The 25,569-nt window shown below is 38.1% G+C and overlaps 1 protein-coding gene across 2 annotated transcripts in view; it reads left to right on the plus strand.

Annotated features, from left to right (window-relative positions):
* LOC141451641 (neurotrimin-like) overlaps positions 1–25,569 on the plus strand; it is a 324,652-nt gene that overhangs the window by 181,413 nt on the left and 117,670 nt on the right. The window lies entirely within an intron of this gene.

Raw genomic sequence — 25,569 nt, forward strand, 5'->3', positions numbered from 1 at the left:
AGAAATTTATAGTAAAGTATGTTTGATAATCGCCTCCGTCCACGACACTTAATTGGTAGTTGGTCGTTAAGCCCCGCCTGAAAAAATAGGCAATTACTTTACTTTATTAATTATTTTAAAGAGAATGCCCTCATTATTTTGAATATAAACAATCTAATTAAGAAAGTGATTATGTTTTTATCTAAATGAAATGAATAATTAACCTGAGAAGATAGCCTGATCAATACCTATTGGCCACCATGCAGCTTCCTTGATCAGTAGAGTCCAAGTTGGAAAATAAAGTCTTTAAATTGCTAGCGTCTCCTTAGGAATGAACTTTTTAAGATAGTTACGTTTCTGGGGATCATACCGATTATAATGGGAAATTAGAAGATTTACTTCAGCTTGCAGTTTTCCCACAGCCACTTAACGCTTATCTTAGGAGATCGTAGAACCTAAGGGAAGGAAATTTTTATCCATGAATTAATTGAAATAAAGAGCCCGTGTTAAAGACCTTAACAAAGATATCATTGAAAAAGACGCAAAGAAAATAAAATGAAGAAAGAGAGAGAGATCTTTCGTAGGAGATGATAAAGAGTAAAGAATGGCCAGACGTTTGGAGAGGTAGGAGGAGTTGGAGTATTTGAGAGGGTGAGTTGTCAGACAGTCGTGTATATATATAGGTGCATTTTAGAAGAGTTAATTGGTTAATATAAGGTCTGAAGGGCACCTCGCCAGTATTCCCTACGACCTGTGGAAAACCCCCTATCATCCTGCTACACCAACTGGTCTTCTACCGTCGGCGAAATATAGCACAGGATAGCTTTCCCTTTTACTTCTGTGCCTTTCCTTACTGGAGCAGACTCCTTCTTTACTCGCTCCAACCCAACTTCATCCGTGTTACCAAGCCTTAATTGCTACTGGAATATTAATGGACCTTGTAAAAGTAATTAAAAATGGAAAAGCTGTGAAAATCCCTTCCCTGTCTCACTCTCACCTTACCTCATACTTCTCTCTCCCTCTCGCTTTCTCTCAAGCACACACACACACACACACATAAAGACATTTTGCCGCTTCTGGATACTTTACGTTCAACGTGAGTAAATGCGGGGAATGAAATAGCGAGGCATAGATAGTGAGAGAGAATTTAGGATTTCCTCTCTTTCTCTTCAAGGATTGGCCGCTAAGTGTTCGGCTGGTATGAGGAAGAATTATAAAGATCGTGACGAAATTTAAGAAATTAAGTTTTTACCATAAAATTCTTGTTTGGAGTTGAGAAAAATTAGTAAAATTGTTTAATATATATTTAGGGATTTGCAGGAAATTTGCAAATCTGTACTAAATGGTACAAGTAAAGCAGATGGATACGAGTTGGCTTAAGGCTAATAAGGCCCAATAAGCCTCTTGGTGGCTGCAGTGCCGTGGGGCGTGGGTCCCGTCCCGCCGAGTAAAATCTAAAAAAAACTCTAAGGCTAGCGCTCACACAATGACTTGGACTCGTGAACGGCGGCCATCCAACGATGACCATTAAGGCTATTAAGACGTTATGGAATGCTACTGCCACTCTGGACAGCTGTCGTCAGGCTTCCAGATGGTCGCACGGTCGCCTTAGACATAGTGGTAGATTAGTGGGGATACTGGGATTGGAGAGGGCTTGGATGAGAGGATTAAAGTGAGGAGCTAGTTTGGAATGGAATTTCAGATAATGGAAATTGGTTAGGTTAAATACGTAATAGGAAGTTACTATTTAGAGTGTAGGATTTTGGTACCATATAGTTCGAGCTCTTACGTCCATATGGGGGCCAATAGTGAAATATACAGTGGCCTTTTGTTACGTAATATAAGTTTATAGCGTTGGTCTACAGTATTTTTAGTATTCTGTGACGAAAATTTTCTTTAGTTCGCAAAAAGCCAATGTGAAATTACGTTTAAAAATCAACACGTTATCAGAGAGAGACAGTTATTAGTCAAAATCTCTTAGTAGGTAAGTTCCACGATGTTGCTGCATGTTCTAGAAATCTGAGGTAATCATTCTTCAAGCCCTGGCTTCGAAGGTCTTTAATGGCTAACCAAAACCAAGCGAAAGAGTTCATCGAGCAAATAGTGCCTAACCAAGGCCGAACATCTGTAAAAATCATAATGAATCTGAATAGAAGGTTTAGGCAACATCCTGGGCTATAGCGGTAGAAACGCAAGACTTGGCTTAGTGGCAAGTTACATACTGTATTGATTGGACGTAATATTCCAGCAGGAACACTCGCCTGTTTTTAGCTAAAGACTGGTCAAAACTACTTTTTGTCAAGTTGCCTATAATCGACAGGCTGTTTTTATATCATTACGGGAAATTCTACATTAAAAAAGTTCCCAGAAAATTGATTAGAATTTTCAATTTCCTAAGATTTCATTTATCATCAATTTACTGTGAAATCCACCCAGTAACCGGAAGCGTTTCCACTTTCAGCTTCCATAATAGTAAAATATTTAAAATTTGAATATAATGAAAACTTTGTTAAAATAGCCTGAAGAAAATTATGTCCTTCAAGACAAAGGAGAACACTATTCGATCGTCCTTTTTTTTTAATTCATTAAATACTGTATCCCTTAGGGCAAAGTGAAACTTCCAACTAATATGAATCAGCAGAGAAGAAGAAACCAGGAGAAACAGGAGAATTGAGGAAAAGACAAGTCCTCTCCATCTTCCTTCCCAGAAAGTTATACATTTCTCCAGTTTTCCCACCATTTCCTCCAGTGGGGAAGTCGTAGATCTCCTTCTTCTAACACTAAATTGTGCAAACCTCTTGGGAAGGATTATTTATCCTATTTTACTTTGGGACTGGTTAGGCTCTACTGGATAATTTACTGCCTAGTAGATGGTGATAAATATGACTAAAGTAAGTTGACTTTTATCATTTGACTTTAGATTTTTTTTTTTTTAATTCTCTTAAAAAACCATTTCATTTAACGTCGGCATTTTCATCATCCAAGATCCAATTGGAGAGATTGGTGAGGTCATCCCGACAAATTTATTATCCACTCAACTGGTCTGTTCTTTATTTTTCTCCTAATATTACTTTCTTAAAGTGCTACTTTTCGCTGCCTCTCTCTTCTTTCTGTACCTCAATCCCTCTCACTCTGATTTACGTGTGCGCGTATGTGCTGTTCCATAACAGTGTCTCATATTTGCGTGTTCTCTCGAAAAATGGCTCGTCCGCCAGGATTATCGGTTCTAGTAGGTGGAAGATGTTACGTCAAACTTCTTTTTGAACACTTAGGATTAAGAAATTCTATGTTGCGAAAAAATGTTATTCTTTAAATTTACGGTATTTAAAGAGGAAGTCGGCTGAGTATTCAAATCAGATTACCTCTGTACGTAGATTGTTACTTCCTATTCAGGTCGTAATTTTCAAATATTCGTCCCCGACCAGGAAGGAATAAAATGCTGGTAACTGAGAAGATAAATAAGGAAGAATAAGAGAGGTGGCGGATTTGTCCCCCCCAAAAAAAATGTTTCAAGGAATGCTAGGGCAGACTTACGAGGTATCAGATCCCACATCTCAAGGGATATATCCGCTTTTGGGAGGGCAGCTTAGGCTTTTTCTTTGGAAGGGTTAAAAAAAAAAAAGGGAGGAGGCAGTGCTAAGGATGTGTGTAAGTATTTGGTTTAGACTGTGGCGCTATGGTGGTCGGCTCTAAAAAAGAAATACTGGCCTAGGATTAGATAGCGACCTGGATCATCCTTTCTCTGCAGCACAGAGAGTGTGTGTGTGTGTGTGGGTGTGGGTGTGTTTTGAGGGCAGGAAGTGCAGCCATATTGTGGGATTAATACTCACGTACACGGCTCAGGGTGTGAAGTCAAATCGAATAGAATTACCAACAATTGCACTAATCGTATTCTTAGCGTAAATTCATTCCATTAAAATGATCTACTTCTATTCACAATCATCACGTCATTCTCTGGCAACATTGCATCACAATTAGGCAGGAAGTAGGTTGCGTTTCTACATCGAATTTTTTTTTTCTGCCGGCGCATCGACGTCTGTGGCCATTAGCGCCCACCACACATTTACTCTTTTCTTACATAAAGGCCACTAGAGCTGGAATGGTACCTATTGCCCTATCGGGCTGCCCCACACATATCTTGCTCAGCAAGGCATGGTGGAGCCTAGGCTATCGGATGCAGACGGCGCTCCCCTCTTACATCATCAATCTAGTCGACGAGGGGGAATGCGATTTCGCCGATGGTACCATCCCTTAATCCATAAACTCACATTTTGTCAAGAATCAATCAATTAAAGTATTGTATTTGGGTTTAGCTTCAACTAAACATATATACTATAATCACAATGACTTATCCGCTTCAAGTATAATATAGTCTATTTCCGTAGAATCTAACTCGAGTGTGCAGTACTTTTAACAAATGTTCCTGCACACTCTAAATGTGACCTAATCCTAAATGAATTTAAACCTAAGGGGATAGATCAAATTTTTATTTTGAAATTTCGTAGTGACAATTATTTGACAATTAGGACCGTAATATGTAATGAAACGTCACTTTAGGGCAGAGCTTTCTTTGCTTACTACTCCCTAGAATGTATTTACAAAGGAATTGATAATTTAAACACAAAATAAACGGAGAAATCAACACATATATGAAATAAATCCGGGACTTATTAGCGTTTTTTCCAAGTGGCGAATGAGAAAATATGGCCACTGTACTATATTTTGGCAAAAACAAATTCCTGCATAATGTAGAACACTTTCTACAGGGTATTTTCAAATAAGTGAAGTTCGGTTGAGCTACTTGGGAAGGGTTTTTGTGGGTGGGCAGGAGAAAGACCCTACCTCCCTGTCTGGTAGGAAGCTATACTCCGGACGACGGTAGGTGACATGTTACGAGCGGACCTTTTGAATATTTGATGGAAATAAGGTCTCAGGTGGAAAACTCTGGGTAAGAAGCAAGGTGAATACTGGTCCAGGGGAGGGAAGCTGTTCTTGTGCTAACCGTACACTTACACAACTAAAAAGTCGAAGTCAGGGAAGAGAAGTCTAGACTTGGTTAGAGCTTTTGTAGCTCCGAAACGAACGACAGTTTGGTTTTAGTTTTGGGAGACGATGAAAACTCGCCTCTTAAAATGTCCAATACCTTTGGGGAAAGTGGGTTGTTGTTACTGTGCAGGGATGTTTTTAAGGATATCAAGAAAACTACACGTACTGAGCAACGTTCAAGTTGTAGTGAATTAAGTCGCCTAACTGCTCCGTGTACAAGTCGAACATAGAATACACCTAGCTCTACGTGTTGTTGGCTGGCTGTTGTTATTTCTACAGCTTTTTCAGCAACAATTGCAACAACTTGTTCACTCTGACTTTCTCGTCTGTTCCGAGCACACTAACACTTCTATACTTCCTCAATGTGCACAGTAGTTCGTAATTCGATTGTAACTGTGTAAATTGTAGTGTGTGGCCTCTCACTTGTAGTGTGCGGTCTCTCACTTGTTGTTCAATTGTGTTGCAATCGAGTGGTTGCGCTATGAAACCTTTGGAACTTTGAGACCTAGAATAGAACTAGTAGGGAAAGTCCTCAACCTTCTTAGTAGGGGAGGTTTCGTCTACTAGATCCAAAGGGGGAAGGCCACTATAAGCCTCTTTTGGCTGCGGTGCCGTGGGGCTGTAGGTTCCTGTTCCGCTTTTCTAACCTGTAACCCTTTATATCACCAGATATATGTACTAATGTGAGGTATACCCCTCTAGCGACTTAAATAGAAATCACTCGCAAAACATTTGTTCTGTTCTCAAGTTAAGGACTCAAAAGAGCACTCTTTAAAATGGCCTGGAGGCATTTTCTTAGTTAAACTTGTCAAGCCTAAAAGTGGCAGATTGAGGTTGTTACAGATAGAAAATCTGGTACCAAGAATTTTTAATTAACTTTTATATAAAATCGGGTAACAATTCAATTAGGGGGCAAATGTGTACATCAAATGGAATATGAATAGAAAGAAATACGTCTTTGGCAAGTTAAGCGAGTGAAATTGTACTTCGGCCTGTTTATGAAGCGAACAAAAGGGGATAAACAGAGAGCGGCGCGTATGTGGAGAGACAGAGCCCGACTGTGGGCAGTAAGCCACTGATAGCTCTGTTACAAGGTGACTTCCTTTCGTCGGCTTGGCCGGATAGACCTACAATTTTCGGACAGAAATTAGGTAATTTTTCGTGAGCGGGTGAAGTTACCAGCGGTGGTGAACATTTCCCAGTGTGGGGATTGCGCTCAACGAAATCAACCACAGAGAAGGAAGTTGGGAGAAGTGCTGCAGTGGCCTGCGAACAGGCGCCGGAAAGGCGTTTGAAAACAGTGGATACAATTTCACCCCCGCAAAACCGAGTTAGACCCAGGCCTGGGGGATAAGTTAAGTATTTCTGTTGTAGACAGTTATGTATATAGTTTTCACGGCTTTCTTTTTTTTCCTAATTATATTGTATATAATTAAGGTTTTCAACAGTGTAATCTTTTTAGTTTTGTAACCCTATTAAGATATTTTTTGGTTATTATAAGAAATAGATCAGTTACACGGAAGCTACCGCCCTGGGTTTTTTTTCTCCTGAACAAGGTTTTTCCCATTTTCTTTATTGTTTAAATACAGCTCTTACTTGATTTACTATATTGAATATTTAAGTGCCGTGACTTTAACTGATAGTACGAGGGTCGTTTGAAAAGTCCGTGCAAAAATAAAAACTACTTAATTTTTTGGGGTAAACCTTTTTTATTTTTCAACATAGTCTCCTTTTAGGCTTATACACTTCGTCCAACGCTGCTCTAGTTTGTTGATCCTTTCCGAATAATAGGATTTGTCCAAGTCTGAAAAATAGCCATTCGTTTCTGCAATCACCTCCTCGTTTGAATAAAATCTTTTTCCCGCCAGCCATTTCTTTATATTGGGGAACAAATAGTAGTCCGAGGGAGCCAAGTCTGGAGAATAGGGGGGATGTGAAACGAGTTGGAACCCTATTTCCATTAATTTTGCGACCACAATTGCTGAGGTGAGAGCTGGTGCGTTGTCGTGATGGAAAAGGACTTTTTTGTTGTGGGCCAATCGTGGGCGTTTTTCTTGCAGCTCGGTTTTCAAACGGTCCAATAACGATGAATAATATGCACCTGTAATAGTTTTACCCTTTTCCAGATAGTCGATGAGGATTATTCCTTGCGAATCCCAAAAGACAGTCGCCATAATCTTTCCGGCCGAAGGAACGGTCTTCGCCCTTTTTTGGCGCAGATTCCCCCTTGGTAACCCATTGTTTAGATTGTGCTTTGGTCTCAGTAGTGTAGTGATGTATCCATGTTTCATCCACAGTGACGAAACGACGCTTAAAGTCCTGCGGATTCTTCTGGAACAGCTGCAAACCGTCCTTGCAACACTTCACACGATTTCGTTTTTGGTCAAGCGTGAGAAAATCACTCGACTTCCTCGATTCAAACGAATGCCAAACACAAAGAAATAGACCGATCTGGCTGAAACTTGGTGTGTGTTCTTCCAAGAGATGCTACTAACTAAACATAACCTCGATACGCCAGTGCTATCTCTCTGACTTTGCACGGACTTTTCAAACGACCCTCGTATGTAAAAAGATACACATTTGCCACCAAATACTTTTTGGTTTCATTAAAAATTTCGTTTTTTTCAATATACACTTTTTTCTCCAAATCGCCTTCTTCTTTTTTCTTTTTTTTTCCAGAACTCCCTCCCTCCAACCTATTTTTTTTGTTTCAGGCCTAAAAACCAGTATGTTCCCGTAGGTTCGCTGTTCCCTGCGGAACTAACTTAAAACAGTGTGGCGCCCTGAATACATTTTCTTTTATTCTTTTTTATTTTCTCTTTTACTCATCTTATTTTTTTTACTGGTTTCTTCCTCATCTCGACCCACCCCCTTCTCCACTGAGGTGACGCTGGGCCTAAATGGCACCGTAACAAGGTACCCAAATTAAAGTTTATCTCTACAGATTAGTTTATACGTATGCTCATCTCTAAGTTGGACAAGTTGGACTTTTTTTTGTTTTGAGTTTTACGTATTTGGGAGAAAAGTGCCTTCATTTTGGGCTCGTTAGTGGCCAGTTTAGATTCAGAACTCTGCCAGTTCACAATACCCATGAGTTTGAGCTAAAAAGCCAGAATTGTTTCTTATCTTATCAGTCAAGTAACGTACATCTTTACATCTTTACAGAGCACTTTTTGTTTTTTGTGATTTGTTTTTAGATTGGGAAAAGTAAAAACAAAATAATCCTACAAAAAGAAAACCTTTTTTTTAAATAATTTCCTTTACTATTTGGTAAGAAGAAAATAGGTTCAAATTTTCCTAATTGTAGGATATTGTATCCAAGGTAAATAGGTTATCATAATTATTTATTTATTTTTCTTAATTTAAGGCGCGTGAACGACTGAGGTTAATGGCGCCCGGAGCTTTCTTCATTGCGCTGCCGATCTTTTTTTCTCCTCTAAAGCTCTAAAATGGGATACTTTATTTCGGTTGGAGCATCTTCGAGGGAGCTTTAAAAAAAAAAAATCGATGTCGATTGATTTATTGTACTTTCCTCTTGCAAAAACAGCCTCAAAATGAAACAGTAGTTCCCATAACTGATTAAAAAACTTTTAAAACATCGACGTTTTTTACAACAAAATATTTAAAGTTAAGCATATCGTAAATCGTAGTTAAAACATCGATATTACAATTAGATGTTTTCTTCAGTGAATTACATCGTACATTTTGGTTAGGTTTCTTTGATTAACCATTGTCCATTTTTGTCATAAAGACAATTAAATATATTTGAGCGAAGCTTAACCCACTTACTCTCCGCTCCATGGGGCCCAATAATTGAAGATACTAGATCATAGCCAGTAGATTACAGCAGATCTTTGTAACAGATCTTGAGGAAATGGTTGATCACTCTGAGAAAGTAAACTGTTGAAGATGGAACTGTTATAAACAGTTTATTTAAAAATATGTTTCAATTGAAACAACTAAAGTTTTTGAAACAGGAAACTAGTGTTTGGTATAAAATAATCAACTTTGGCCTCTTCCCGTTTTTCTTGATGACGTTCACACAAGCAGAGAAGCACGTACACCTAAGGACAATGTTAGTACTGTAGAGAGAGAGGGGAGAGGGCGCATTTTCCAGTGACCAATTTTCTTCTAGTATACTTTTCCCCACTGTCTGTACGTCTCCATATCGTCCTGGACATCCCCACTCATACTTGCTTATATTTCCTCCTTCTGTTCTTTCCTAATGTAACCGGAACTTTTCCCATTTTCCTGAAAACTCTACCTTGTTTTTCTGTATTTCTCTATCTTTTCCTTCACTTTCTCTCTTATTTTTCTTTTTTTTTGTATCCTGCTTTACTCTGGAGAATTTTCTTCTGCAGTTATTTTAAAAATTACTCATCTAACGTACAACTATAGATACTATAGATATAGCTAGAACACAATATCCGTTTTTATATTCTTCAAAGTAATTACTGTGCATAGTTTTATCACATTTCTTTCTTACTTTTATTAACCTACTTACCTTACGCTTTCGACTTCACAATACTTCCACCTTTTGCATTACACTTGGAACACACTACACTATCAGAAACATAACTGAAATCTCTACATCAAAACGGATTAATCTACATCTTATTGATGGATGTAAGTCCAGAACCGGTCAGGAAAACAATAAACATACGAGTATATATGACGGATAAAACCCAAGAAATTAATATTAATTTTGGTGGGGTTTCGGAAGGAAAGATATGAGGTCCCTTTTAATGGCATTATTTCATCTTGGTGAACTTATATAAATAATATATTAAAGCAACTAATTTGTTTTTTCAAACTCAAAAGTTGGTTGCATTTTTTTTTGTTTATTTATTTTGCGACTATAATTAATTAATTATAATAAGCAAATGGGAGATAAGGATAGCGCAAATACCCTCGCACGTACATACATATGCGCGCTCATGCAGTGCACCTAGCGTCATGAGTGGAGTGAACGACAACCATCCAGTGATGGAAGCCGTTAGTTCGCCAGCTTGGCAAGCTTACACAGCAACCATCCTAGGAGATCAGCGTTATATGTTGAGATAATCGCGAGGCCACCGCCGCGATTTGAAGGAAGTGCTTGTAGTAGACATGTTGTGTTTGATCAGAGGGTTGTAATGACTGTGTAGATTTGAGTGGAGTTTTTGTGTAGCGAGATTGGGGCTATTTCAGAGACGAGAGGAATATTTAGGGTCAGAGTATATTGTGTGATTGGAGAATTAGAAGGGAGCGTTAACTATTGTTCTTAGAATTTTTTATTGCAAGGTGGTCTGAAGTCGGTTGATGTTCGATTTTTTGGCAAAGAGTTGTATTCTGTTCGTCCATATTTTAAAAAAAAGAAGTGATTTAAACAATAGGATGAAAAAGTAATTGCCATTTCAGTCTTGATACATTTATTCTGCCGAGCTTTCGACCTAGGGACTAGGTCATCTTCAGGGCTAGTTTACTAAGTAATATTTTACATTACAGGGTTGGTGTGTCTTCTGTCTTGTCTGTTGACACACTCAGTCCATGATCAGGCAAGACAGAAGACACACCAACCTTATAATGTAAAAATATTACTTTCTAAACTAGCCCTGAAGATGACCTAGTCCCTAGGTCGAAAGCTCGGCATCATAAAGGTAATAATGACTGAAATGGCAATTATTTTTTCATCCTGTTGAAACTATGAATCAGTCACTAAAAATAATGAACAGCGATTAAAACAGATTATTTAACACTATGCTAACGGCAGAATTTTATAATATAGATAATATATACGATATATATATATACATTTTTTTTCTAACAAAAAATAATACTGCAGCAGTTTATGATGTGTTATGAAACCCAATTGATCACAATAACTTCCTAGAAGGGGTCAGGAGAATTGATGAAATGGTGCACTTCACATGAAGCGATGAAATCATAAGAAAATTTACATTTAAATCACTCTTTTCAATTTTTTATATCGTTATTGATGAATTTTCAATTTTCAGGCCTAAAGCTTTTACAATTTTTTTCCCCTCTTTTATTGCTGTATTGATTGTCTTAAACCAAAGGCTTGTTTGTTAAACGCTTAATGCAAAGTCTGATGTTGGATTTTTTTTATTTTTTTTGCCTTGTTTTTGGCATTGGCTTTCGCCATACAGCCAGCATCGTCTAGGTGCTTATCACTAGAATATCACTCACTCTCCATTCTTACTTATAAATACATTCGCTTCACACATTCATCCCTCTATTACGAGGGTCGTTTGAAAAGTCCGTGCAAAGTCAGAGAGATAGCACCACTGGCGCGTATCGAGGTTACGTTTAGTTAGTAGCATCTCTTGGAAGAACACACACCAAGTTTCAGCCAGATCGGTCTATTTCTTTGTGTTTGGCATTCGTTTGAATCGAAGAAGTCGAGTGATTTTCAAAAAATGGACGAAAAAGAATTTCGTGTGTTGATTAAACACTACTTTATGAAAGGCAAAACGCCTCAGGAGACTAAAGAGAAGCTTGATAAACATTATGGTGACTCTGCACCTTCGATTAGAACAGTTTATAAGTGGTTTCCAAATTTTCGGAGTGGCCATATGGGCACAAGTGACGCTGAACGTTCTGGACGCCCTGTTGAGGTTACTACTCCAGAAATCATTGATAAAATCCATGATATGGTGATGGATGACAGAAGAGTGAAGGTGCGTGAGATTGCTAGTGCTGTGGGCATCTCGAATGAACGGGTACATAATATTTTGCATCAACATTTGGACATGACAAAGCTATCCGCAAGATGGATGCCGCGATTGCTCACGCTTGACCAAAAACGAAATCGTGTGAAGTGTTGCAAGGACGGTTTGCAGCTGTTCCAGAAAAATCCGCAGGACTTTAAGCGTCGTTTCGTCACTGTGGATGAAACATGGATACATCACTACACTCCTGAGACCAAAGAACAATCTAAACAATGGGTTACCAAGGGGGAATCTGCGCCAAAAAAGGCGAAGACCGTTCCTTCGGCCGGAAAGACTATGGCGACTGTCTTTTGGGATTCGCAAGGAATAATTCTCATCGACTATCTGGAAAAGGGTAATACTATTACAGTTGCATACTATTCATCGTTATTGGACCGTTTGAAAACCGAGCTGCAAGAAAAACGCCCACGATTGGCCCACAAAAAAGTCCTTTTCCATCACGACAACGCACCAGCTCACACCTCAGCAGTTGTGGTCGCAAAATTAATGGAAATAGGGTTCCAACTCGTTTCACATCCCCCCTATTCTCCAGACTTGGCTCTCTCGGACTACTATTTGTTCCCCAATATGAAGAAATGGCTGGCGGGAAAAAGATTTTATTCAAACGAGGAGGTGATTGCAGAAACGAATGGCTATTTTTCAGACTTGGACAAATCCTATTATGCGGAAGGGATCAACAAACTAGAGCAGCGTTGGACGAAGTGTATAAGCCTAAAAGGAGACTATGTTGAAAAATAAAAAAGGTTTACCCCAAAAAATTAAGTAGTTTTTATTTTTGCACGGACTTTTCAAACGACCCTCGTATATACAACTATTTACATACAAACTTACAACTAATGAATGGATCAGTACTCTATATTCCTGCCATCCTTATAGCTTAACCGAAATTAAAACCACCGTAATCCTTCTCTAATCATTTTCTTGCATACATTCTAATCTGATGCTGGATACATTTTATACAATTAATTATTGGGCAAAAATTGTAAAATCGAATAAAATTACTCTTATCCGAAGACTTATGATATTTTTTCAAAATTATCTCTCAATAAGCTGAATCTTTAAACCGAAAAATTTACATTGTAAATCTGACGATATTAATTTTTCTCAATGAGGTTTTGATTTCTCTAATTAAGAAGAAGGGAAAAACTATGATCAATTCAAATGGCAGTGTTTCACAGCAGACTTCCCCCTCTTTTTCTAATAGATAATTCAATTAAATTGCATCAATCCTCTGATTCAATTGTAGATCATGCTCTAAGCTTTTCATCGGAGGTAGATTTTCCTCCTCCTCAAAAATAATAGAAAAACGTGAACATTTCATTCAAAAGAAATAATTCTATAATTTCACGCAGCAAAAGCTGTTTATTACGTAGAAAAAAAAAAAAAACGTTGAGTTTTCTTCACATCAGTGTAAAATTGGAAAATCCACTTTTCCGACCGACTAGGATTTAGAATAAAGATGGGACGAAGAATTGAGGGAGACGAAAAAAGTGATAAATGTTGAAACCATTAAGGCTTGTCTAATGCATCCAAATTGACAACTTCATTCACAGATGTGGAAATTCTTATTAATCGATTCATATTCAAATTGATTTTAGCACATACAATTTTGGCTTTTATCGATGAGGTGGTACTCGAAGCTAGTAATGGAAATAGACTTATTCCCCCACCATCCCCAACCTCCAAAAAAAAAAAGAAGCTCTTAAATCTTGTGAAGTGAACTGTATTCAAACAGAGTTCTTCCAGGAAAATTAACTTTACAGATGAATGTGAAAGAGGGATAGAAAAAAAAAAAGAAATTAGAGAAAATAAGAAATGCTTTTGGAATAAGAAGTGGCTAAAACCTGCGTGGCTTAGGGCCGCGACTGCCTCCTCGATCTAGGGGGGGAAAGGAAGAAAATTTGCCTGATTTCCTGTCTCATTTTACTTCCGCTATTTTTACTCCCAACAGGAAAATCTCCCCACTTACCAAACTTTGTCTGGCGAGTTTTCTATTGCAACTTTTTTGAGTGAAACTGAAAATAAAATTGGAAAATTATATTCTACTGTAACTTATATAAATGAAACTAACACGTTATCAGTCGTCTTTGAGCAGGAACGGGTTGCTGCCAATAAGGAGTTGGGTAGACCCCCGATAACTGGGAATTTCCTAGATTAAGATTCCTGAGTGGTTACCAGGATCGGAAAAGGGAAATAACTTATAAAAGAACGTTATATACCTATCCAGTAATCCGCCGCATTAAACATAAAGGTAATCTTTTCTAAAAGAGATTTTTCTAGCCCTGAAAACCTCCCTTAGTCCATAAATCTGAAAGCATGCCAAAAATAAGTAAAAAATGAGACTAAAGTTCTCTTTACTTTACATAAAATTTATTCCTGCACTATAAAGTATAGTAGAGAAAAGCCTTCCAGGTAGGCTTTACATCACAACTACCAAATTTGGGGTCGTAGAGACGACTAGCAAACAACAGTAAATTGGTCGTATTAACCATTTAAATAATATCCAAGCTTAGACCGAAAATCTTACCCAAAACCATAATGCATTTTATCATTAGCCTCGCCTCTAACTCCTCGGTAGCGCTAACGGGTATTTTATCTAATCCAGATTTCATCTAATCCAGAGAATAATCCCTAGCATGCCTTTTTTTTTTTGTGACTGGACTTTAATTAACCACTATCTGGAAAAGATTTTGGTTAAACTGATTATAGGATATTAATTTTGAACAATGGCGATATAAAGATAATATTTACCATATCAGATAAATGGTCTTGTTTCCGTCGTCATTGTCAATAGTGTGCTCCAATATAACGGTAAAATAACGGGTGACAACAATACTCCGCAACTAATCAACAAGTTGTAATCGTTGGACATTAGTGGAGTAATTTAGGGGTTAACGAGCGGCTAAAACAGATCTCTTACCCAATTAGATTTATTTTGTGAGTGTGTGTTAGTGAGATCTGTTGGCTTGGTTACAGTCTGTGTATTTGGGCTTGAAAGTGATTTAGTGTTAGTAGTAGTGCGAGGTGAGTCACCGCACTCTATGACGCGAAAACTTTGTCGTATAGTTTGGCACCTCCTGTTGAGTGAAGTTATCATGTTGGCGGCGGGGATCTCCAATCCCCTTCAGAATGCCGCTCCCAACACTTAGCTATATGTTCCTGGCGGAGTGCACCTATACCGTGCACCGCATACAGTTCGGTACTTCCATTATATTCTCCCCTCTCATAATGCTTCTCTGTTATTATTGGCTATTGGCTTTTCTCACTGTTCCAAACTAAATTCTCCTTTATATTAGCTTATAAAGTTCAATTTGTTACTTAATTACATAATTTACTTTAGCCATTTAAGGTTAATGATATTTAAGACGTAATTAATGTAAAAAGTGAAAAGATTTATTTTTTAATTCTAGTGTAAACACTCACTCGAATTTTGCTTATCAGCCTCTAAGTTCTAACTGTAAAGTTATCTTCAAAAATCGAATATTTGAATTATATTTATTACTGAAAAAACATCAAACAGTATATAAGATCGTCCTAGGGATCACCAAGGGTGCAATACGTGTGGCTCTCAAGAGACTGGATCTGGAGAGAGCATGAAAAGAACTGGGTGATGTGTCTTGGGGGTCAAACACAGTAAGACTATGATGCCTTGGCAAAGTAAACAAAGAATGAAAGAGACTCAGTGCTCGGGTAGAACTCAGATTACTCTGATCACAGGTCTATTATCGGGGGAATGGTAGGTTGAGGAAGTATCTGTACAAGTTGGGGGACTTATCAGCTCAGAACCGTTGTGCAGATTTTGTCAGGAAGAGGAGGAAATGGCCTCCCACTTGCTGGCTATGAAACCTTTGGCTCTTTGAGACCAAAGGAGATAGTAGCGCAAAAGGAACTAGCTGGGAAAGTCCTTAACCTCTATCTTAGGGGAGCTTTCGTCTACTAGATCCAAAAAATGGGAAGGCACAATAAGCCTCTTTTAGCTGCGGTGCCGTGAAGCATAGGTCCCACCCGTTTTCTAATCAATCTAATCTAATCTATGATCGTACATTACACTGATATTACGTTTTACTGGAAAACGGGTCATATCCTCTCCCAGACAACTGAGACTACACTATTTAATTCTCATTACCATTAAATAAAACCCAAGTCTTAGACCGAGGAATCGAAACCAGTACTACCACAATACTTCTTAGCTTTGCGAACCTGGCCTTTAACCACTCGACTACCGTGATACCTTCGAGTATGATGAGTAAATAAAGTTAAAAAAAAAAACTAAATAATAAAGAGGATTTCGAAAAAAATCTCAAAAAATTGAAAAATTCTTCGAGTAAAGTGATAATTTTGATTGTGAAGTTTTAGTAAGATATTCTAGTGAAGCCATCACAGCCCAAGAAGGGCCTGGACCTCAACCACAACAGCTTTCCAACGTTCACGGTCCCTCGCAGCCGTTCTCCAACCGTACAGGGCCTACCGCCTCCACATCATCCTCCACGTCCCTCAGCCATCTCAGCCTTGGTCTGTCTCGGGGCCTTCTCCCGCCAGGATGCCCATACAATGCTCTCTTAGGAGCCCTTAAATCCTCCATCCGGTGTATGTGTCCCCAACTATCGCAGTCTTCCTGCCTTTTATGCAAGGACACAATATCAGGCTTACCAAACAGTTCAGCCACTTCTTGGTTCATCCTGATTCTAGAGCTTTCCTCTGTCCTCGCAGGAACCAAATATTATCCTTAATATTTTCCTTTCCCACCTCCGTATACCTTTGCGCAACTGCTCGGGTCTAAACCCACGTTTCCGACCCATAGGTGACAATCGGCCTCAGCACTGTCTTAAGAAACTTACACACCAGTTTTAGGAACCTCAAATCGCTTATTTCCAGTGAGAATTCAATTAAATAGTAAATTAAAGTTTAAAAAAAAGGAAGTAGAACATAGTTTGTGAGTGAATTTGAGAGAGAATGAGTAAATTTGTGAGTTACAGCGAGCAAGCGAGCGAGAGCAAAATAAATAAATAACCCAATTAGGTAGTTGAAAAGATTAGCTTGTAGTACAATTTTCAGTATTTTATTTTTCCACGCCATTTAAGTTAGTTTGATCGTATGATTTGTTTCGACTCCCATGAATGGCGGAACAAACACACACATATACACACATCATAAATACATAAAATGCACATACTGGCGGCGCACAAAATAAAAGTAGGTATTTTTACTGCCAGTTCATTTCTTTCCGGCACGTCTGTGTGGAGGAAAATGGTTTTTTAATCACCAGGCGGCGCTAGTGGTTCACCAATAATCGAACTTCAGATAATATTGGCTAGCAGTTTTCCTGTATTTTTCTTTCTTTCTTTTTTGCCCTTCTATGTTTTCCCATTTTCCGCTAGTACTATCATTAAATTTATAGGTTAATATCATAAAGTTCTTTGTATAAGTGTACGTAGTTTTTAATATAGTAATCGTTTTATACTACGGGGAGTAGCAGCGATGGCTAGCGATTGAGTATCGCTATTATTTGTTCGTTTGTTCTGCCGTTATTTTATTCAATTTTATTATTACCTTTTTATTCTTTTTTTTGTTCTCGTCTCTAAGGCTAATCGTTGTTATTGTCCTGGTAATTTTAATTCTTTCATCTTCTCTTAATTCTGGTATTGCGATCGCGGTCAAATTTTCAAAGTAGAATAGAATAGAATAGAAAAGAAATTTATTATTCTGGGACAATTGTCCCCTAAGAATAAATACAGGTACAATTAGAGGCCTTAATAGTTTGGCCTGCGATTAAACAGAAAATATACTTAAGTATTTACAAAAAGTGAAAATCAAAATAACTATAGAAATTAAAGAAATAAATTAAAACAATTAAAATTTCGGTGGAAGCTGGATAGAAAAGAGATAACTGAAAAGACGGGATTTAAGGGATAGAAAGGGTAGGAGCATGGCGGACAGATGATGGCAAGGAGTTCCAGAGAGAGGTAGCACGTATAGGAAGGATTTGTCAAAGGATGAGGTACGATGTGAGGGAATATAGAGATCAGATGAGCGAGATCTAGTGTTACGGGAATGTATCGAGGATTTAAACTTAAGGAGTTGAAAAATATAGGAAGGCTTTGAAACTGGATGACTTGAAAAAGGAAAGAAGTCAAAAAATATTGGCGGCGATAGACAGGAAAAAGCCACTTCACCTCATCGTAGCAGTGCGAAATGCGAGAGTCTCTGGAAATGCTGAAAATAAATCTTATGAAGCAGTTCATGAGGCGCTTGAGCTTAGCTTCAATATCACCAGAAAGACCGGCCATACACTAAACAACCATAGTCGAAATGGGGGAATATAAGAGAGGAAACTAAGAGTTGCCGGGTCTTAATTGGAAAAAGGTGACGGGAACTATTAAACTGCTTAAGGATATGGATGGAACGACGAGAGATTTGGGAAACATGGTTTTTCCCAAGATAGGTTTTGATCAAAAGTGATACTAAGGTTTTTCACAGAGGAACAATATTTTAAAAGTAGTGTTCTATGTTTTGGTAAGTTCATAAATGAAAACTTTGTACGTCATTTCAAACAATATTTAGTTAATCTTCAGGGCTTCAGATACTAAGACATTATTCCCACAATACGAATTTTAAAAAAATAATGGACTTACTTAACAATCCAGGCTGGACCTTGGCCTCGCTGATCATTCCTTTGAAGATCTCTGTCTTTAGCTTTCTCGACTCCATTTGGTCACTCTGATTCTAGGCAGATCATCTTCCTAAGCCTTTACTCTATCAATTTTTCGGTCGTCCTCTTTTTTCTCTCTTTCCGAAGAATACCACTCCTGTGGCCACATTCAGCTCTCTCTTCAAGCCATGTTTATCTCGGTTATTCCTCATGAGACCTCATAGCTTTCTGCTTCTTTTACTTCTTAAAAGCAGATAACCTAAGCTCAGCCACTAACCTGGTAAACGATTTTTTACTCCCTGAGGGTTAGTCTTTCCCCTAGAAAGACTGGTGACGGACCCTTAACGTCCCTTTTATTTCTCTTTACTAGGAGACCGTTTGGCTTGAGCTACGTATGTTTTAACAGAATATAGTCTATTTTATTTTTTAAAACTTTATATTTTCCACTTACTTTAAAATGGAGCTCCTGTGGGATCAGCTTTCAGTGTTAACATTAAAATTTTAGTCTAAACTCTAGTAGCCAACAATTTCAGAGGGACACTGATTTCAAAACTTTTTTTCACAGGTAAACTTTCTAATTAGTTCCCTAATTAGAATGTTCCTACTCTTTCATAAATTTTCTTTAACTCTCATAAATAAAAAAGTAAATATTTATCGAAGGTTTTTCTTTCTGTTTATATCCTCCAGATAAAAAGAAAAATACGCAGAAAATTATAAAGGAGAAAAATAGAAAGGAGAGTGACAGAAAAAGAGTAAGAAAAAAAAAAGGAAATTTCGTCAGTTTCAAAGAAAAAAATATTGAAAAACAAATCTGCCCGAAGGACCTTTTTGTCAGATATATTACACCTTCAGGAAATAAACTGCTCTATTGATTTATTTCACAGTTTCATTAACGTTGTGAGCTCAACACGAAGCCTTATTTCTCCGCCTCAGCTCCGCGCAATGTGAGATGCTTTACAGAGGACTTCTATTCGTAGCCAGCTGCTTTCGTCTTTGCTAATTCCAAAGTCCTCTTCTGGTGGACGCCTAAAGGACACACCTAAAATTCTCATTAGATTTCCCCTTTAACAATACTTCCTCTCCATTTCGTAAGCCTTCTTCCTGCTTCTATTTCCTGCCTTCTACTTCCTGCCATTCTGGTGACATGGCCGTAACCATTTCATCCGGTTCTATAACACTTTCTGCAGGCTCTAATTTTATGGTATGTTCTATTCCTCATCCGATACCGTCTGGTTTTCCCCCCCTCTCTTCCCTTCTAGAGTACCTCATTTCCATTGCTTGGAGTTGACTACAATACCATTTTTTTTTTTTTTTGGTGGGAGACCAAGACTCGCTGAAATATGGTTCGTGTTTGGCAGAAAGAGTTTTTTTACAAATAATCTTGGTCGGTGTTTTTTTTTCCTTCCAACCTTTTATTGATAAAGCCATTTATCATCAAAATGGTGCCCTCAATAGCCCCAAGTAGTTTCTGCTGTTTTCCTGAGTTTCACCTCTAAAACATTTCCTGATCACTATAAGTTGTTGTGCCTAATTTAAATTTTATTTTTCTCTCGGATGTTAATCCAGCTGCTGGCACTTAGATTTCTCTCTTTCTAGGAGCTTCTTTCGGCTCACTATTCGGTGATGGACAGTGGTGTCTGGATCGATAGAACGGAAAAATAGCTCCAGGTACAAATAACGTCAGATATTGACGCACCTAAAATAATAAAATGAAAATATATCATACGAGTAGATAGTGGGTTGACGAAGATACTAGTGAATGTAAATAATGGAGGCTGCAATTTCTGCTCTAAATTCCGTAGATTATAGAAAAATGGCTTTCCGCTTTTCCAGAGAGAGAGAGAGAGAAAAGAAAAATCTGCCTCTCTTGAATGACATTTGTAATTTTTCTTCAGGTTTTCACTTTTCGGTATATCGTTGATAGATTCATTATTATATAGGGGTTTTTAATGAGATAAGAACTCGGAAAAGATTTCCTCAAATCAATTTTTTTTTCCGAAAATCGGAAATACCAATCCCCTATTTCCTATTCCTAGGCAGTTTTGAGAAAAATCGGGAAAATATTTTCTATTTTATAAAATTAGAGTTACTAAAACAAAAAAACAAAACATGATAAATTCTTAGAACAAATGAAGACACGTAACAATACCATTAAAGTGAATACAGTTTGTCTGTCCTCTTGAGATTTTGCTAGCCAGGAAATCATTCGAAGCGGAAAAGGGGATTGTAAATAAGTGGAAAAAGCTTATCACTAAATACCGGACATTGTTTCCATGACAATGCAGTGATGACGTATGTTTGAACTGGTCATATTTATGTTTGGTAGAAGATTTATCGCTCTGAAAGTGTGCGCCAATTTTTTGGGGACCAAAATCCATTCTTTTAATTTTGAATAAAGCTAAATGGAAGTCGCAAATATGGCTGCTTGTTATGAAACATGACCAATAGTTTTTGAGGAGGTAGTGTTGGCGGGGGGGGGGGAGAATTCAGAACCAATCAACGGGCATCAAGAGGCTTTAATGAGAATAAATGCTATTTTGGCCTCAAGGAACACAGATAAAAAACGCCTTACCTTTCGAGGTAATAAAACTAGAGTTAACAAGAATATTTGAGTCATTATTAATGTATAATAACTTTTTTTAGCATTATTAAAACTTCTGCAGCTTTTGAATTCTGAGGAATAGAGATTTATAGCGCAGCTGAAGACAATATTTTCTTCTTGAAAGTAGTCAACTTTGAACACCTAACCCTAATTGATCGATTACCTAAATCGTGCGAAATTGTCAAGCAGAATATTGGAGGAAGGCAATAAAATTTCCAGGTTAAACTAGCCAGTAGAAAGAGTTCATCCGTTCAACCTTCAACATAGTTTGCTGTTAAATCTTCTTAAACAGGAACCAAGAGCTCCTTAAAGTTATTGTCCAGCGAGTTGCTGGTTGAAAACTCCAAACTAGCTAGACAAATGTAGCCTGTTGTGTTAGATTGTGTTGTATTGTGTTAGCATTGAAGATTTGGCTTTGAAGTGGAAGATACATCGCTGCAGTATCTTCTGCCGATGCGAGAACATGGTTAGATTAGATTAGATTAGAAGCACCGCAGCCACAAGAGGCTTATTGTGCCTCCACCTTTTGAGACTAATAGTTGAAACCTCCCCTACTAAGGAGATTGATGACTTTCCCTACCACTTCCTTCTGTCCTACAATCTCCTTTTTGCCCTAAAGTTCCAAAGATATCGGTAGCGCAGCCGCTCGATTGCAACGCAATCGAATATCAAGAGAGAGGCCGCTTCCTCCTCTTCCTGACACAATCTGCACAACGGTTCCGAGCTAATAAGCCCTACTTTGTGCAGGTGCTTTATGAACCTGCCGTACCCTGTGAATAGGCCTGTAATCTCAGAGTAATCTGATTTCTGCTCAAGCCCAAAGTTGTCTTTGGTTCTTTGTTTACACAGCAAGGGCACATGAGACTCTTGCCGTGTTTGACCCCAGGAAGCATCACCTAGTTCTTTTCGTGTTCTCTAATGAGAGCGTCACGAATTAAACCCCCAGGACAAGAGTATGTTTACTAATAGGTTCCTCAAATTGGTTTCACATGTGACAGTATCTAAGTCGCTTAGCCGCCTACTTATGGCATACCTTCAAGACCTCGTCCATGTTAAACCCTTATAATATGACAAAAACCCTAAATTCTATTCAAACTCTACCAACAATTTTATGGTAGAATCATTGAATTATATATACCCTAGCATTTACTCAGATTCCAAGTGTAGCAAATAGCTTTTCCACAGTTTCCGAATCTGCATAAATTCTCAGTATCCGGAGCTATATCGTCTGCAAACTGCAAAGTGTATTGACCCCTTTTTAATGCATAGATGAGTATACGAGTATTTTCCTTCAAAAAGAGCATATTTTATTTGAGGCTTAACTTGACATCATTTCTAGAGTCATAAAAGGAAAATAAAATTTAAATTCTAATCCTATCGATATGAAAACTTTTGTGAATCGAATATGGCTCACTAAGCCGCCATTGTAAGAACTGATTAGCCGGGGCACCAAAAAAAACAGCAATATTCCAAGTTAAGAAAAAATTAAAAAATAAAACTGAATCTTCATTATCGTTAAAGGCAGAAACTTAAGAAAGAAAAAAAAGTTACTTTACAACTCAAGACAGTGTCGTTCAAATAGGTTGTACGCGTACGTACTTTTTTTAAACGCTGTCTCATATTTTAGAGCACATCGTTTTTCTATCTTTTAAGCTTTTCTTAAAAAAAGAAGAAAGAAGTAGGCGAAGAAGTAAAAAAAGAACGAGTTGGCCGTGTAATATTAATGAAGAGGAATGTAAATTTAACGAGGATCTTAAAATGCAACAGCTCTAAAGGGAAGCTGCAGACTCCCTTTCTCATCACACCCCACTCTCTTACAACTCTTTAAGCTTCTAGAAAAGATGTAAATGATATTCTGGACAATGTTTTTTTTCCCTACTTCTATTTAGAAGAAAAAAGAAAAGTATCTTGAATATAATTAGTTTCTCTTTAAATCGATGTATCAATATTTCTGGGATGTTCTACAATTTTTCAGTCTTTTTAATTTGTATTGAATGTAGACTGATGTAGAGGACGAAGTGAAGTGGCGAATACAAGTAGGAACATGCAAGGATGGATCTTTTGACGCAATAGATGCAACACACTTGCATTGTGAGTTGTACTTGCAAGTATGAAAAAGAGGTTACAATTATCAGTGACCACAAAATATCTGACGATTCTTTCAGGTTCTTAGATACGTACCATTTAAGGAACTTAGAAGTAGCATTAGATTCTTGAGGTGGACTACGATAGCCTCTAACTATATAATATGCTTCATAGCAAAGTAATTGCCTATATTTCCAGGCAGGCTTTACAACATCCAACGTAACATCCAACTATCTAAGGTCGTAATTTTCTCGGATAGTCAGTCTGCTCTACGGGCAATTAGTTCCTACCAGGTCAACTCAAGACTGGTTTGTGACTGTCTGGGTGCCCTGAAGGAAATTAGTGACCAGAAGAAGGTCTTTCTAGTTTGGGTACCTGGTCATTCAGGGCACAAGGGAAACGAAGTGGCCCGGAAAGGCTCTGCGGGACACTTCGGTGGCCCGGAGCCCTGTTTTGGGGTTTCGAAATGTGTTAAGTATGCGGCCATTAACTTATGAGTGCAGAGTAGGGCTCAGAAGCAGGGCAGAGACAGGCCAAGGAGTTCATCAGAGGCTATTCGCCGAGGCTGACCCCAGAATTAATCCTACAATTAAGGATAATTGTAGGCCTATTAACTGGCCACTGCAGGTTCAGAAAACACATGCATCGCATGGGCCTGGCAGAGGATAGACTTTGTAGGTTCTGTCAGGAAGAAGAGGAGGAAACGGCACTGCACACGTGTGTGTGTGTCAGTGTGAGGGGCTCGTGTGGCTAAGCGTTTTACTTCTCGTGGAAGAAAAACCAAGGCCTGTGAGCTTTACCCAGTAGCCACTCTCCAGAATTAAGAGTCTGATTAAGCGGACGGGTCTGGAGGGTGAGCTCTAAAGTCGGGGAGCCACAATAGATCCATAGGGGTCGCGGTGGCGTAGGCCTTGAGGCTGCCCTAATTTAATCTAATCTAATCTAGCATCCATCTACCAATTAGGTATCGTGGACGGAAGCGACTAACAAACATACTTTACTATAATTTTCTTATATTAACCATTAAATAAAATCCAAGGTCTTGACTAGGAATCAAACCCCATTGCACAATACAAGAAATTTTCCCCTATGTTACTTGATTTGAATCCTAGAGTTTTAATCGAAATACTTTGTACATAATTAGGTCTTGAATAATGATGAAGATGATTCATTTTCAACTCCAGAAACTAAAAGAATTTGGTATTATAAGGAAATTACTGTTATTTATTTGAAAGGACAAATAAAGACGATTTACCGGCCGTTTGACTCTATTCTATATGACGTATGTTTGGCGTCTTGGCTGGGTACCAACTCTGCGCGGGAAGTAAAGAGGAAGTCAGCGCTGGTGGGTTTCTTGCAGAACTATCTGTCTCCATTTCCTCTTAAAGCTCTTCTTATTCCTTTCTCTCATTTCTCTTTCTCATTTGAGTCCCTTCCAGAATTCATTTTATCATGAAGTTATCGTTTGTACCCATCTCACAATTTCACCCAAAGTTACGAGTATATACGAGAAGTATGGTCCACTTCTCTCTTACCCTCACTTGACTAGAGAGTAGACAAATAATGGAAACCAATTTGACATTGTTCTTCTTCACTGCTGCACTTAAAAAACATATTGTAGTTTTACAAGTGGATATCCATTTTCTGTAACCATTTTTGTATTTCTATTTTTTTTTTTTTTTATCTCGAGACAACTCGAAAACTGTTCTACAAGAATTGTACACCGTTCTGCATTGGAACATTAGTATCATGTCAAAAGAACCATCTTGCTGGAACCATTTAAAAATAAATGTTTATGGAAAAAATAGGATAATATGAAATCGAACCGTACATTACACTAAACAGAAACTTTAGAGAGAATCCTTCTCTGTTCTTAATTCTGTTTGTTCAATTTTTTTTATTTCTCGAGGCACTTTTTTCGCGTGAAAACCTGTGATGCATAAAGTTGTTTGATAACTGGACAGAGATGTGACAGGGAAGTTAGATGGAAGTAAAGGTCTCTGCGAGACGACAAAGAGGTGGACGACAGAAGCAAGTCCAATGAATATGTGATAGGAACGCAGTAAGTTATTCATAGCGGTGTTGTTTTTCTAGGCAGTTTTTATTGCCTGTAGATAGTTTAGGCCATTTTTTGGTCTTGCTTAGTATCCTCTACTAACGCATCGTGTACACACTGGCCACGTTAACATGCCATTGTTATCACTAGTAAGGGTGAAAGTTTCCAGACTGGAAACTGTCCTACAACCTTGCCAGGGTTGGATATCGCTTTAAAACCTCTACACCACCATCCGCTCCCTGTAAAACGTCCAAAGCAAAAGCAGCTGGTTGAAGTTAGTTGAAAGCCTATCACTATGTAATTCTAACCAACCAAACACTGAACAAATAATAACTTTTCTTGTTCTATGTACCATAACGGTTGCAACAAATAAAAGTTTACTAAATCAATTCGAGTCGGCGAAATAGAAATATAACATTTT

The sequence above is a fragment of the Rhodnius prolixus genome, unplaced genomic scaffold (assembly GCF_049639745.1).
Source record: "Rhodnius prolixus isolate KJV_2025 unplaced genomic scaffold, Rpr scaffold_14, whole genome shotgun sequence".
In the NCBI taxonomy this organism is placed as follows: Eukaryota; Metazoa; Arthropoda; class Insecta; order Hemiptera; family Reduviidae; genus Rhodnius; species Rhodnius prolixus.